Here is a 17,438-nt window from a genome sequence, read left to right on the forward strand (position 1 = left end):
TTTCCCACTGTTACTCTGTGGCCTGAAGAATTAGAAGGGCACGCATTTAACCCCCAAAGGAAAGCTACTACACAAGGAAAGCTTAAGCGGCTCCTGCAAAGTATTTCTCTTCAACTGCTCTTAGATTAAGACGGAAATCTAAAAAAAAAAAAGACAAACTGTACTATCATAACACACAAAACATCTGCAGACACAAAAGCATGACAGTTCATAATTTTAAGAGAAAATGTTTCATCTCATGGTTTCTAGGAATATAATCTACAAATATTTCATTGATTTAATTTCCTCAGGTGAAGTTCCTGTGCTCTTTGTTTCTCACAATCATTTAGGTAACAAAGGCTTAAACAGCAGAACTTTTCACATCAAGAACATTGAAAATATTTATTTCTCTGAAAATGTCCAGATTTCCAAATATTTGGACCTGTAGAATTTATTACTACATGTCACTTCGTGTGATTATTTGTAAAAGCCAGAAGTTCTAAGTTAGGACGACTAAAATGATTTCTATTTGGTAAATGACAGAATAATAGGGAGGACATGTTTTTCTTCTGACGTTTTCAGCTCTGCTTCTCAACAAGCATCCTGGTATTGTGCTTATTGATGAATTATATTTGTTGAGGTCCACAATTGTCCTTTATTAGTTCTTTTTATTTTCCCATGATGTCACACATGGACCCACTGTCTTTGAGGTTTTATAATAAAATACAATCATATTTAATTAGTTAGAAAAGCTTTTCAATTAGATTCATTAGTCAGAAAAAGTTACTTGTGAAAATAATCTTTAAGTAGGCATTGAACATACCTGCTGTTTTGTTTAATTTGCTGACAGTGAGGGAAAAAAGTACTAACATTTTTATGTAGAGTATACAAAAATTAACCCCCAGATTTAGTTGAAACTGAATCTCAGTTTCAACTAAATTGAGATTGATTAATATGTAAACTTTGATGTCATCATTAACTATTTGCGATGCCATCCTTATCTTTGAATCTTAAATTGTGCTGGTGAGAAATACACAAAACTAAAAGACAATAAAAGGTATTCATACCATCAATTAATTTCAATTTTAACTAATACAAATTAGGAGAGTGATCTTTTAAGTCCATTAATTTATAATATATTGCAACAATAACCTAAGTAACTCTGTAAATCCTCAAGAAAATGTTTTTCCTTCCTGCTGATGGTACTGCAGCAAACCATTGAAGCTGTGGTAGTCATGTGGCAATGACAACCCTAAGTCTGACACATCTGCCTCTGAAATATATTTAGATTGTGTCAAGTGGGCTTGTGAACAGCTATCTACTTTTCAGTATGAACTGTGCCAGGACATCAGAATCTGTGAAATATAAAGAGAATTACATTAAGTCAAAACAGAGCTTACATTTCCAAATATAATAAAGTGAAACCCAAACTGCTAACACCAACCTAGGATGATGGTGCAATCGTTTCAATCGTACGACCAAAGCCAGTGAGGTCTTTGCGTAAGAGGGTTTCATAAGGTGGCGGCTCAGACGCCTCCACTTCATAAAAGAGCATTAGCCGCAAGAGCTCATGTCTCATCCCTCCTGCTTTAGCACTTCCATGTCTCCCAGCCTGCCTGCTAGCATGTTATTAAAATGACACCTGCTATACGCCATCTCTGCAAAGGGTCACAGTGACAGATATTATCTATTACCTTCTTTGTGATTTTAAAGAGAAGGGGTTCTGGGTGTGAGATCTGGGGGAGAAAAACAAAAGAAGTAATGAAAAATGTAAAGACAAGACACAGGAAATAAAACTTTTTGGAAGGCACTGTTTTGTATCTGGCTGATGATCTTTTTTCAGTCACATATGTAGATTCATTTCAGTCTGCTGTTATAAGTCTGTTATATTCACAGAGGTGTTGCTACCTGAGATTGCAAATGAATCTTCATGTTTTTCTGGCAGAAGAAAAAAAAAGCTCACAGAGGAAATGTTGGAAAAGACTTCAGTGTTGAGTGGTGTTAAATAAAAAATACCACTAACAGTATTTTGCAAAAGTATAAACTTTTTCACATTTTGTCACATTAAAACTTTAGATTACATTGTTTTTATTAAACTCAATGTGACTGACTGGCACAAAATAGAGCATATTCGTAAAATGGTAAAGCATACAGGTTTTTAACATTTTTATATCTGGATCTCCTTGGGTCAACTTCATCTGCACTTTACAGGTGTGTGTCTTTACCAACATGTAAAACTTAATATTTTTTCCAATTTTTATTTGCAAATTTGCTCAATTTCAGTCAGATTGGATTGAATCCATCTGTGAACAAATTTTCTGTCTTCCCTAGATTCTCCATTGCATTTAGGTCTGGACATTGACTCAGACATTCTAAAACACAAATAAGGATTTAGCTTTTGTCTGGTTTAAAGGGGAACCTCCATCCCAGTATTGGGATTTTTTTTTTTTTGCAGTTTTCATGCTACAACCCTTACTTTGTGGTTGTTTTTTACTTACACTCTATTGAAGTTTGTGATTAAAATGTAAATATTTTGAAGTGATTTGAATATTTTTGCACAGGACTATAAAGGAGTCTAAATTTGTGGACAGAACAAAACCTATAATCTACCTCAAGTAACTCATTTTGCTTGAGTAAACACACCAAAAATATCAGATGTATAAAATGGTATCTGTATCTTTCTGCTTGTGTGTTTCCCATGCTTTATGCATATGTTGTTGTTGCATCAGGACTCAAAGGTGCGCAGGACGGAGTGGAGCCAAATAGACAAACACAGTCAAGGAAATAAATTCATCTCTCCTGCCAAATACTACAGCTATTCAAATGCATTCCTACTTATCTATGTGAGAATCAATGAAAAGTGCTCAGAATACCATCCTCACTCTGTCGGTGTCTGGCCTAACAAGTTAACCTGCAGTTTATGAATACAGTAAAAGAACAAGTCGCTGTTATTGCTACCTGGCTGGCTTCAACAATAGCTCTGAATTTACGCCCAAACATGTCAGTGTATCTCTGTATGAAGTGAGTACACACAATAGCGCTGACGACTTTGCTGATGTATCAGCTCTCAGGTTTCCTCGGGTCCAGCTGACACCTCTGGAAATTGAAAACGGCAAGGGCCTTGTTCGCCGACGAATGGTCCTGCGGCGCGGGATGCACACAAACACATGTGCTCATCTGGGCATTTCCCATTCATGGAATATATATATATTCCAATACAGCTACGGGGCAAGGGATATTTTAAAACCTGAATGAAATCTAAATGAAATCTTAACATACTGGTGCCGCTCTACACATCCCTCATGTCTCGTGTGGATTGCATGGCCTCAGTGGAAAGTTCACCACGGCGTCGTCTTGGTAATGGAGAATCTCGTTTACCATGGAGAGGGTTTAATGTGTGCAGCTGCAAACTCCTGGAATATAAACGAATACAAACATTTTCCTTTTGACCCTTGCTTTGATATGAGAACAAAACGTCCCAACTGTTAACCAGTGAGAAGGTTTAAAATGATTATTTTTAATTTTTAGTGGGCAACTGATTGATTCTTGTCTTAATGTGAATAACCAACATATTGCATCCCTATGTCTCTCAACTCTGCATAGCCTCCTCTGAACATTACGCACATTATCTAACCTTTAGGTTTCACTAGCCCCATTAGCAGCATTATTCAAATCAATTTGATTTAATAAAATCAATGGAGAAAGCCTACAGTCCTTATTCAAATAACATAAAATGTATTAGTGTCACAAGTGTTCCAGTCTGACATGTCAAAGCAGCCCTAGCTTATTGCTTATTGCTTAAGCCATTAATTGATTTTTTTTTTCTCACGTCCTATAATTTAATATGTCCACTGTATGTCAGGACATGCACTGAGCAAACAGGCTCTGCCTGCAAAGAGAAGAATAGAAAAAGAGGCAGTTCACCACATTAAGTCAGACAACTTAATTCCAACAGTGCACATTGTACTCGTTTTCTATTGTTTCAACTAAGTGGTTTCAAATGTGGCCATGACTGCTTCCAATTATGTGCTCTTAAAAGGTATGACTCATGTAAAATACTTCTCTGAGTGCACTTAAAGACAAAACAACTTATAATTGCGTTAATATGTGTAATTTATGAGGAAAAAAAAATAGAAATACGTTTATCTTTAATAATGAAAATGTGAGAATGCTATCATTTAATATTCTGAGGAAATTCACATTATAGTTCAAAGATCTTTGGGATATTGGGATATTTTTTCATGTACATGAAATAAACAAATATTAACATTTTCTAGTTTACAGTTTACTGCAAGAAACAAGCAGAATTTTTTTGTTTATAGTTCTAATTTCTCAGATTTTTTAAAAACAGTTTGGGGCATAGCAAAGAACGCTGATAAAACAACGTCAGCATTTTTAATAACATTTTTGAGAAAAACCACACATCATAAGCATTTGAAATTCTACTGTACATTCATTCATTCATTCATGTGTTTTCTACTGAAGCAAAATGTTTCAGACATGTCAGGTACAGAAAAGTAATCCAAACATTACTCTGCCCAACAAATCTCTAAATCATTGCATGGGATCACGATGTATTCCAAAACATTGGATCGTTCCTCCAAGGACAAAGCATTTGTCCCAGTTGCTGTCCTGGGTCTGTCCCAGTGCTTTGTGGCATTTGGATGTGCTAGGAAATCCTCCAGAGGGAAAATCATGGGAGGCTCTTCCACCCACCCTGTCTCTATGGTAGAACCCACCACCATACCTCAAACATAGTAACCGCTGAGTTATTCTCAGACATCTTCATACCTAAATTCGATTCTGGTTCCGACTCTGGGGATGCAAAGTAGACTTGAAAGAGAAGACCTGAGTGGGCTGAAAAGTTGATACACTGATATCGTCAATATATTTTAAGTCATTCAGTGATTTATGAAATACCAACAGTATTTTAAAGTCTATTTTTCTGAGCCACAGGGAGCCGGTGTAAGGACTTTAGAGCAGGGGTGATAAGCTATATCTTCATGGTTTTAGTGAGAACATGAACAGCAGCATTTTGGATCAGCTGCTGCTCTCTGATTGACTTTTTAGGCAGGCCTGTGAAGACACCGGTGCAGTAATCAATGCAATTAAAGATTTTCAAGGTCTTGAAGAGACATTAGTCCTTTAATCCTTGATACATTCATTATTACACTCAGGTTTAAAGTCCGTTTAGTAGTTTCCAGCTGTAATAGCTCAATGTCTGTGCTGACTCTTGATCGTTCCTCTTTACGTCTAAAAATATTTACTCCAGTTTTGTTTTGAATCAGATGAAGAAAGTTACAGCACATACATTGTTTTGTTCTATCTCCCATAAAAGACACGTTTTATGTTCAAGTTCCATGGCTTCAAGGCAATGGTGACGATTGAGGATCAACATAAAAAGGATGAATATTTTTCAGATTGTTTTGTTGTTAAAAACTTGACTTAGTTCAACTACTCTTGTGCTGATCTAGTACAAATAAAACATTGTATCTTTCTGTGACAGGGCTAAATCGCTTAAGGTAGTCCTCTGAAGTTTTTGCAAAGTACTGTAAATATGTTGTCATGTTTGTGTGTCAGGATGATGAGCAGGGATGTACCCCACCTCTCTCACAACCCATACATTCTAATCAACATCTCTTTTGTAGCCCTGAACAGGATTAAAGAGGTATAGAAAACCAGAGAACAGATATAATCAGAGACAACACCAGCACTGATTTATAATGGTTTTCTCTTAAAAGTAGATCTTTGTACACTTATATGCATCGTTGTTTAAGAAACAGCAAAGGAAAAAAAAATCATTTATTCTCTTTAGCGATAAGTCAGTGATAATTAAATAGAATTCAGGCTGCATTAACTTACCCAAAAAGCTAGCAAACAGTTTCTCCCTCCTACCTGTCCCCAGCGTTGCTTCCTCTTCTTATTCCTCTGTTTCCCCTGTCTCCCAGCTCCTTCTCACTCATCACTCTGAGCGATGAGCCTCAGATGAACAAGGGCTGTGAAGTCAGGCGGTGACACCGGTCCACCCGATGTCGTCCACCGTGTTGACGAAAACAAGGATTTACACATATTAATGAATAAGACACCGTGACACCTTGGGAGAGGGTCTGAAAGGAAGAAAGGAGCTGGAGTAGGACTGAGATGAGGGGGATGGTGGGAAGTGGAATGAAAATAGGTAGAAGGAGGGGTTAGCTTCATTTGGTATCAATTTAGTTGGTATTCCTTAGGGGATATGCTAATATTTTCTGAGAAGCTGTGTCTCTGTGTTTCTGCTGCTCTCTCTTTGTGACCAATGTACCTTGTTAGGGCTGTGGCCTCTTCCGTGCCACAAAATGGGGGAAATATGTGACAGCAAGTTTGAGATAAAAAAAACACACACACTAACACAAATAAATAAATAAGTGGAATCCAAGTACACACAAAAAGACTAGAAAGAAAGAGTGATAGGGGGAAGGAGGGAGAAAAAGATGCACCTTGACGCCGATGTACAGCTGCTCTCTCCCAGCGCGCCGGTTTCACCTTTCCAACCCCCTCCTGTCTGTTGAGTGACGCGTTTGATTTCACCGCATTCATACATCAGTGCACCCGTGCAATGCTGACACCTCATCTCAGCCTGCCGACTTTGGCGACCGAGGCCCTGCTTTGCATAGTGCATACCCCCTCCTCCTCACCAGCCTCCTCCTCCTCGCTTTCACTGCTCCTCTCTACTGTGACACACTGCCCATCTTTAAAGGGAGGAAGATAGATCAGGAGTGGAAGACAAGTTTGTAAGGGGAGGGAGCGGGAGACTGCAAGTGATGTGTGTGCGGGCGTGGGCAGGTGTGTGTGAGTGTGTAGGGGGTGGGAGGGATATGAAAGCAGAAATCAAAACAGAAAAAGTGATGGTTCTCAGTAATTTGTGCAATTGCTGTCCTTCATCTTTTCATTACATGTTTCTTCTGTGTTCTTATGCGTCTTGGTGTGTCTTATTTCTGTAACCCTAACCTGCTTCTTTACAGTTATTATTTTTTTATCTGAAACATCAATTTGTAAAATAAATTAGACAATGTTTTAGTTGTTTGAAGCTCTAATTATTTTCTAAAACTTAGTAAGCTTTAAAAAAGAAGCATTTGCCTTCTTAACTGAAGACTTCTTAGTATAATCATGGACCACATGGTCAATATGGAGAACATGACACAGGCTCAGGACAAAGTGACAGCACTGTCATTTTTGATATGCGGATTTTCCATCTATGTTCTGCATGGTTATTACTTTTAACGTGTTTAGGGAAAGGAAACGTGTGTGTAAATTTGAGGGAGGCCGAAACAGGAGGTGCTGGGTTATTAAGAGTACCACCAGCAATCAGCCCAAAACAAGGAGTTGAAGAAACACTGCTATGCATTATGAGTTTGAGTGGTTTATATATTAAATGAAATGTAATAGTTTTTTTGTTGTTGTTGCTTAGAACACACTAGACACAAATCAATAAATAATAAGTAATAACTGAGACTGAACTATTTGGCTATTTTCTCACTAATCAAGTGGTATTGTTGTTCTAAATTATTAGTTTTTGAAATAATTAAGACTAAAAAAAAAACTATATTCATAGCCAAAACTAAATAACCTACTAGCACAGCAAAGTAGTGATTAGACATAAAGAAAATCAACAAGTTAAACAAAATATTTTGGTTTCTTCTCTCTGGTTTTAATATGCTGCTGTTGTAACTTCAAAATTAAAACACTTTATATTTCATGCATGGACTTGGCAGAAAGTCCAAGTCCATGCAGGATCTTGCAGGATCTCAGTCCAGTCTCTAATTTTTAACTTTAAAAATCAAAGTGATTTTTGAATGTGTGTGTTTGAATATTTGGAAATATTCAAACACACTTCCTAAGCACTGTTATGAATTTTATCTCAATTCTTTCTGTGAGCTTTATAAACATGTTCCAAATTTGGATAATAAGTTAATGTTAAAAATATAATAAGAAGCACAGTTATCTTCTAAAAGCAGGGCAGTGCTGGTTGTAAGTACAAAAGAAAAGTCACAGACAGTGACTTGCTAAATCCAGCAAAGTTTAGCCTAATTTTCTCAAGGTTGAAAATTAGATTTTACAAGCCGTGGGTAATTGCTACGGTGTAAAAAGGGTCATATTTTATCCTCGAAGGAATTAACAGTTTGAGTTTAGCTAAAAATAAAAGTTGACATTATTTACTGTGCAAGCAAAAATAAATACCTGCTTATAACAGGTATTTATAACAGTAGAAAGGCACATTTTTTGCATCCTTATTTCTTGTGTAAGTAATCTTTGAAGTGAGTTTCAGCATGTATTTGGAGGTTTGTGTGTTACTGCTGGTGGATGACGTCCAGTTTGGTGGCTTCGCAGATACTAAGGTATCATATAGACATCAGGACTAATGTCACATGTTGGCACCTCTTCCCTGTTTCCATGTGTGTATGTGTGCAAGAGTGAGAAATAGGACAGGAGAAAAAGAAGGAAGTGTGAATGTCACTTTGAACTGTCACACTGTTGCACCCCCTCCGATAACACACACACATATACACTTCCTAATGAGGGAGATAGGGGCTTCTGCAGTGCCAACCCAGAGGCCAAGGTGGGAGAGACACTTCTCTCTCTGCACCCATTGTAAACACTCCGAACCCCACCACCACCACCACCACTGCCTTTCTCCAACACACACAAGCACCCAGCAAGGCCTCTCAGGGCCTGACAGGCTTAGATAAATCAGGCTTTCGACACTCCTCCGCCCTCTCCGCCTCTCCATTCCCGTTGCCCCTCCCTTTGCCACCTGGGGTGGGAGGATAGCGCTAATTTCCCTCAGAGAGAAATGGAGGGGAGGGAAACGAGCATCGGTGTGAGTGTGTGTGAAGATGGTAGGGTGTTAACCCAGAAGTGTACGCACCTGGCAGGGGAAGAGGAAAGTCCTTGGGATCAGAAGCATGAAGATCTTCCAATGTGACCGTCAGGTTTCCCAAAAATAATGATTCAAATGTTTCAGGTAGTACAAATATCATTGTCTGTAAGTGCGTGGAACACAAAAGAAATTTCAAACGCAAAAGTTGTCTCTCATTTGATTATAAATGATGTCTCGCATCATATCTGTTGCTGATTGGTTATGTAATAAAAATTACAGAAAAGAATTGCACTACATTTATGAAGAATGCTTTAGCATTACAACAAACATTTTAGTTTTGACTGAAACATTAATCTGGCATTCTGAAATTTGTTAAGTCTGGAACCCAGTTTCAAAATTATCGTTTCTGGTCTCCCAAAACGTAAAATCCATGTGGATGCAGAGCCTAGACGACCAAAAAACCCTTTGCGGATACACCTAAAATCATCTCTAAGGGGACGGGGCTACAGTTTCCTGTACATAGGATCCAGTGTTCATCTGCCGCGCTTCCCCATTTGATTCAAGTTTTTTTTGTGCTGCATGTTCTGAGATGATACTCCACAAACTTGGGTTTTAACAAGTGGTTAGTTGAACCGGTGTTGACTTTTGGTCAACTTCACCTCTGGTCTCAATGAGGTATTTTGACATCACTGAGGCATATTATAATCTGTTTGAGCAGATATATATACATATATATATATATATATATATATATATATATATATATATATATATATATATATATATAATGCTGTCATGCCACAGTAAAATTTACATTGTCAACTTTTAAACTTCTTAGAAATTCTTATTTGAGTCTCTTTTGATCAGCTTTTTTTCTCTATACTAATGGCAGTTTTAATTAGATGTAATGACAATCCAAGCATTGATTAATTTAATAAATTATCTATACCCTCTTAATCGTTGCAAAGTTGTAGAGTAGCTGGCACTTATCTGTAGGAAAAGCTTGTTTAGTATGTGGAGGGAAGGTGCAAACCCAACATAAAAGCTTCTCAAAATAATAATGTGGACAAAAAAAAGTGAAATAACTGCTACACAAACATTCATGGCAATGGCACTTAGGCCTTGACATTTCTAGGGATATTTAAATTAGTATTTTTACACAGTATAAAAATGTCTCTCTGGAATTCCAACAAAAACGCTAAATAACCATGACGTTCCATTAGGTGGTGACGCCGTTGAAATTAATGGCACTTCAAAATTCAAAGGAAGAAAAACTTGAGCAAGGCTAAAGTAACAGGCTAAAGATTTCAGCATGTATTTCACCTTTATTGGAAAGCAACAGAGATGTGGAAAAGTCAATAAATTATTTGAAGTGTTCCTACAGTTTCTGGTGTACATGGATGGAATAGACTCTTATGTCATCAATTTTGTCTATTTAGACACAGTTTTAAAATCTCCAGAACCGGTTGGATATAAAAGTAGCAGAACATGTAGATTTTGAAAATATCTTTTCTGGACAGAGCTGTGAAACCTTTATCATACATTCTTTTGGACTGGGGAAGAAGCACATTGAAACTTAACAGTTTTAAAACTGTGGTTTTATGTAAAATTCCCAAGAGTAATGTGTGTGTATATGTAGGAATGTTACAATTTCAGCTGGTATAGTTGTAAATGTAGAACTGTTCAGAACTGCAGAAGGAATTATTCAGTAATTCCTTGGCTGCTAAAAAGCATTATGACCTGTGGACAATTATTAATCATTAGTATTACACACTCTGGAGACAAACTGTGTTGAATGCCACTTTAAAAAAACACAGCCCAAACTCTAAAATGTGTTAAGTCAAACACATAAAATAAAATGTAAAAATCTGGATAATTTGCAATATTTTTGACATATTTTTTCAATAGATCACTGTATGTTCATATGAAATACTTGCAGGATCTCAGTCCAATCTCTAAGCTTCCACATTAATCTGATTTATTTTGGTCATGATCTGGGCCTAAATGGGCACTAAAAGTTCACATTATGATTCAAAGTTGCCTGTCTTCAAAGAGAGAAGACAGGCAACCTAACTGGGAAGACAACAAGCTTTATTGATACCACCACGGTTCCACTGGTGTTAAGTGCTGAAGACTGAGTGAAATGCTGCTAAAACCAGGCCGCTGGGGCTCATTATGTTACTGGCTGCATTCCAGTGCCCCACTGTGTGGTGGGAAGGCAAGATCTAAAAGGAGCACTGACCACAGCAGAAACTTTCTCTCACCTGGACCTCCATTTGTCAGACGCTTGAGTAGTCTTTTAGCATGTGCTTCGATCTGGGAGCTGCCGGAGAAGCCCAGATGTCCACCAGAGACCAATAAGCAAGTGAATAGAAAAGGAAGCGGCTTAGTTTGACACAGATATTTGTGTTAAACTGTGACTGTTTCAGATGTTTTAATTGAAAGGGGAGATACGGCCCCTCTTTGCAGCCCATCTGCTGAAAGATTGATATGAGCCACAGTTGCCCTCTCAATTCAATCAGTGAACAAGCGTGAGATTTCCAGAGTCTTTTTCATTTATTTTGTGTAATTGAAATATGAGGCACACTTGAGGTACAATAACAATGGAAGGAAGTAATAAACACACTGTTTGTTGTTTTAATCACACAAGATTATTTTAATACCATTTCCATTTTCTCATTTTTAGGCCTTAAAAATTCAACTTGCCATCGCCAGTGTTTGTATTAGTTCTGAATCCAACAAGACACACCCTACTCTTAGAACGTCTCCGGCTAATTCAGATGCAAAATTATATACTTTGTTGCTATATACATAATTTGTTTACCTTGTAAATCCCACTAAAATTTTTTTAAAAGCTTTTGCTCCTCACTACTTGTTCAGGATCTTTGATTTTATCAAGAAAAATAAATAAATTACAAGTTTGTAGATTCTCAGGACCTCTGACCTTCACTAGAGATTTCAAAGTTGAGTTGAGTTTTATTGTCAGAAAAAAGGTAAACAAACAAAAATCTGCCTAATGTGTACAAGTAAGAGAAAGGGGAACAAGGAATCCTTTATAGGTTGATTAAATGAATCTATGTTGGGATGACAAAGATGAAAAGAAAAACTCCAAACAGATGGAAAAGAGAGGAATATGCGAGGAAGACAGAAACAACATACTCCTGAGGAGGAATATGACCTCCCAGAGTTAACAGAGGCAGAAAAAAAGTGCTTGCATTGTTGTTTTCATTATCTGGCTGCTGTCATTCTGCAGGCTTTGTGAAATGAAAGTAAGTGATGAACGGAAAAGAAGAAGGAGAAGGACAATGATAAGGAGTGAGATAGAGGGACAGAGGGAAGAAGAGAGGGGAAAAGATGAAGACGAAGGAGAGGAAGAGAAAAAAAAGCTGTGAAATTAATCTTTTGTGCCGAGCCTTTACACGTGCCAGACAACAGACATGCTCAGACAAAAGCCCGGACCTGGAGAAGCTGCCTGGGTGTGATTGATGAAGAAAGTAAAGGTGTCAGAAGTGTATTATGTAAATTAGCCCAGGCAGGGCCCATTTCAACGTCAAATGAAAGACCAGGAACACACATGGGTGAGAGAGAAAGCGAGAGAGAACGTGCATATGCGTGACACGAAGGGTGTGATCGTCTATGAGCGCTGCAGCCGTGCCATCTTTCATCTTACAGGACAACCCTGGACTCCAGTCTACCACGGCTGCCGGTTCAAACCTGCCAGGGAGGATGAACAAAGACAGACAGATGAGATGTTTGTCTGAAAGAGAGAGCTTTTATGGCAGACAGGAAAATAAGGGTAGGAGGCCAATTTGAGGGAATTCAGTCCTTCTGGTTGACCAGTGTGTGGGACATCTCTCGTCTTACGGATCCTATCTCCTATCGTAGTAAATGTATACAGTTACATTTCCCACCAGCACTCTATCTCCCGCCAGGGAATACAGTTATTTCAGTCAGAGTCGTAAAGACTGCCATAAAGAGCCTGTCTGTCTGATTCCCTGTGACACTCTACAGGCTCACGGAGTGAAGATTGAACTGCTGCGTGAACAGGAGGAGTGTGTTTAGAGTGTGTTTATCCGTTGGTAATGTTATGGACAGAAGCAAGCTGAAAGTCTTGCGGTAAGAAAAGTCATTCAATATCATGACAGAAGTGTTGAAAGTGCCAGGGATTTTGTCAGTATTTCTGATCGGCACATAAACGTGAAATTCAAACGAGATGTTTGTTACAACCCAATAAATCCACACACATCATTTATCAACATTAGTTAAAGGGTGGACATTGTCCTGAGCTGTATGCAACGAAATTTCGTTCTGTATACACCCTGTGCATGCAAAATGACAATAAAGTCAGTCTAAGTCTAAGTGTAAAAAGTGCCTTTTTTGAGCTTTATATCATGTCATAAAGTTATTCCATCATCAAAAACACACCTGAAGTTCTGCTTTGATTCTTTCATACATACTTAAAGAATCCTTGAATCTCCTCTGACAGCCATCTGGCTCCCCTAAATCCCAAGCATTTAGAGGTGCCTAAACACTCACTCTCAAAAAGCCCCGCCTATTTTCCCAAATATCCTCCTTGTATTCTCCAGTCGAGCTCACAGAGCACCGCTTCCCACTCTTTACCTACTCAGCTCCATCAGCACCTCTCAGCAAACACCTGGGAGAACTGCAAATCTATTGATTTTATCATATGATCAACTTGTCAGTCCGACGCTCCTAAGGGTGATTGTAAATACCATAAAGATTTTTTTTGTTGTGATGATCTACTGAAAGCTGAGGGTTGTTTTTCATCATACGGTACTGACAAACTATTAACTTAAAAAAAATGAATAGAGACATTTAATATACTATTAAACAACATTAAACTTGATTTAAACAAGATTTATACAAGCTAAAACCCAAAGTTTCTGTTGGTTTCTGAGAAAATCAAATTAATCTGCTAGCTATTAGAGCTCAAGATTAGACTGCACAAGACTCTGACCTTTCAAGATTTGAAAATACTTTGTCAAGATCGCACCAGAACTACATATGCCATCAGTTTCTCCACACAGAAGACATTTGATGGACTTCATGACCAAAGACATTTTATAAGTACTAAATATATTCCTGCAGACATACTAAGTTCTTATTCTCTGTGTCATTTCATTTGTTGTACCCATAAACTATTTTCTAGCTCTCAGTGTGTTGATCTATTCATATGTGTGGATTACTTAGGTTGTTGCCATTTGTTGCAATAATCTCATTAGAAATATATTTACAAAGAAAATTCTTACTGCAAGAAACAGGAATAGTAAGAATGAGTCTATTGTTTTCCACCATCCAACCCCACAAATTCATTCAAAAACAAATGCAGCACTTCCTGGCTGGAAGGGTGTGTTCCAGCCTTTTCTGTTAGCATGCCCGATGTCGCTTTTAATAGGATGACAAAAACAATCTATCATGCATTCACCTACAATGAGCAATATAAAACAGGTTAAGGGAAATTGATGGCATCCTTGGCTTTAATTCTCACCATGACTGGCGTCCCTCCGTGATTGAAACAGACAAAGATGTATAGGGTTACCCCAGCGTTATGGAAGCGCTAATTGCCGGTGCTTGTCATTTGCCAAAGCATTGTCTCAAAGGCTAACTAGAGGGCTAGCTCCCTCTTTTTTAACAACTATCCTTTGTGTTTTTGTGTTTGTGTGGCAGCTGGAGACAGGCTGCTGAGAAAGCTGTTTCCATCACTGCAACAGCAGCCAGTTATTAACGAGTTCATAAGTGAGCCCAGGCCCCGGCTATTTCTCTGTGTTAGTATTTATTAAGAGTCCACAAAGAAAGGCAAGGGCCCATGCTGATAATGAATGGAAGAAACTGAGTGTAATTGAGCCTTATTAGGCCACAGTGGAGAGATGGGGAGAGAAGGGAAATAGGACAGCAGGAACAAGAAGAGAGGGATGCAACAAGAGAGAGAAGAGACTTGCTTTGTCAAATCCTGTTCCACTGCTGTGTCTGTTTATTAATTTCGTAACCAACGCACACAGCAGTCATTTTCTGATTTCTTCCACTACACTGCTTCCTATATTTACAGTTTAAGTGTGAATGACAATCCAAACTATGCATCATGCTATACAAAGTGGTAAACAGTGGCTAACAGATGGGCATTCGCCTCCACTATGCTCTGCTTAGAGGAATCATAGCATGGAGGTACAGAGTCTGGAACTGAACAACACTTTAATGAAAAGTCAAAGTGTTCAGACAGAAGCAGTAGTTTCAACAGGGTGAAACTGGTGTGTCTCAACTAGCATCTGTTGAGTATTAAAGCTTCCCTACTGAGGAGTGAATGATCAAGGCAAACAAAACCAAATAAATAAATAAATAAATCCTGGACCGGATAAAGAGTGATAATTAACATTTAAATCACTGTTCACATGAAACTCTATATAAGAGCAGAGAGAGTCTCTTCTCTCAGCTGGATGTTTGGGCATTGACATTTTTCCTTGTTTCTTGCCTTCAAGACCCACCAATGGATGGGAAAGTTCTGTTAAATTAATTCTTTCCCAATAAGATTGTTTCTAAAAATCTGAAGGCCATCGTCATATTGACGGGTTACTATTTACACACCTCTGTGTTTGGTGCAGACATTTTTAACCAAGTTGACAAAAAGCATTGATATATTGATACATTTTCAACTTTATGCATGGAGAGCATAGTGGAGTCCATTAAATAAATCAGTAAAAAAAAATCCCATTGGAATATCACTGACCTGATGCATCTATCCGAGAGCTGATAGCACGTTGGAAAGTGATGTACAGAATGCTTTGGAGCACATCTGGTGCAGGATTTCCTCCTTTTGCCCCTCATTCAAAAAGTTTTCTAGTGCAGCTTTTGTTTCCACCACACGCGCCCCAGCATGGAGTGCCTCTCATCGGCCACTCCTGGTTGACAGTTCTCCCCTCCGTGCTTAAGGCCTTTGATATTTTTCCAGGTTTTGTGCCTCTAGTAACAGACAGATCCATGAGATGGGAAAATGTGCTAATTCAGAACTCGTTTGGCAGATGTGTTTCCATTTCCTGTATTTGTGTTTTGCTGTTACTTATTGCTCTCACAGTTTTCCATGCATTTGCTTACTGTCTTTGGTATCTGGTCTGACTTTTTCCTCTGCTGAGATTGACCTTTTTTGTTATTTTTATCCAACTTGTTCATGTTTTCTCAGTGTTCTCCACCTCTTCAGTAATACAATCCAAGTCATTTATCTCAAAAAGCTCAAGTGGTCATATTGATGTTTTTTTTTTTCGTTTTTTTTCTCAAATTTCTCTTGAAAAAACAGAAATTTGATTTCAGGTCTATTAGTATCTTTTGTCCACTCCATTTTTAATTTTATCCTGATTTCTTCTTTCTCTCACATTTCTTTCCTCTGTCTCACGTCCCTTTAATTCTCCTTCTCATTTGGCTGCGTGTTTCTTCCTCCATATGCAGGAACTGTCATTATATGTTAAAGCGTATCAGTCTCTGCATGCATATGAGGCTCTCTATTTCTCTCTGTCTTTCATGTTTTCCTGGCAGTCATACATTATGTTGGAGAGACAATACCTCCTCCAGATAATGTCATAAATGAGGGAATTTACATACATATGCTTGCATGTGCAACCGCAGCCTCTCATATCTGTCGCACTTAACACAGGCCGCATTTCAGCTTGTGCACTGCGTGTTTGTGCGGGTGTATGCGTGTGTGTGCGGCTATGTAGGGGTGTGTAGGTGTGTGTCTGTCCATGTGTGTGAAGTGGCGCTCCAGTGGGACCATCATTAGAGTGGATCTAGACTAATGACACAGGAAACCGATTCACACAGAGAACTTCTGTAAAGCTCTATTTCTCTCTCCCTCACACACGCGCACACACCCCTTCTATATCTGCTTTGAGAAGTAGAAAAGAAGGATTATATCTCTCTACTAAAATTAAATAAGAGTAAATTAATTACTTATTTAAATGATCAGTAATCCTCTTAAATTAATTCCACCAACAATGAACAACTTATTTCACGTTGACATCACGTACTCACAAGTGCATGAAAATAGATCAAAGCATCTGCCTGCTTTATTTAAAAACTACGAAAATGTTTTATGTAGAGGTTTACAGAATTGTGTATGTTGCATGCTTTGTTCTGCAAATTAAAAAAAAGATGATTTCTGTGGTATAAAAATGAAGGCCTTCTTTGTGGACTTGTCAACCCATCACTGTTAAGTTGTGAGTTCATTCTAGGACACCACCATCAATTACAATTGGATGGATGATGGATGGATAATGGATGGATGATGGATGGACATCAATATTCAGGAAAATAATCTTCTGCCTATTAAATTCTTGGATAAAAGGAAACACCATCAAGTCTGGATGTATAATCTACTCTTAATCTCCTCTACTCTTATTTCTTGTTGTACTCTAAACTTTGAAAATGCTTAAATAAAAGCGCATACTATTAGACCCTGGTATAACACAGAGACATAAGGGACAAACAACCCTGCACACACACACTCACACCTTAGAGCAACTTAGAGAGAAAAGTCAACCTAACAGTTATGTTTTTGGACAGTGGGAGGACGTTTGAGTACCCAGAGAGAACTGACTCA

This window comes from Xiphophorus couchianus, chromosome 22, assembly GCF_001444195.1.
Source record: "Xiphophorus couchianus chromosome 22, X_couchianus-1.0, whole genome shotgun sequence".
NCBI classification, from domain to species: domain Eukaryota; kingdom Metazoa; phylum Chordata; class Actinopteri; order Cyprinodontiformes; family Poeciliidae; genus Xiphophorus; species Xiphophorus couchianus.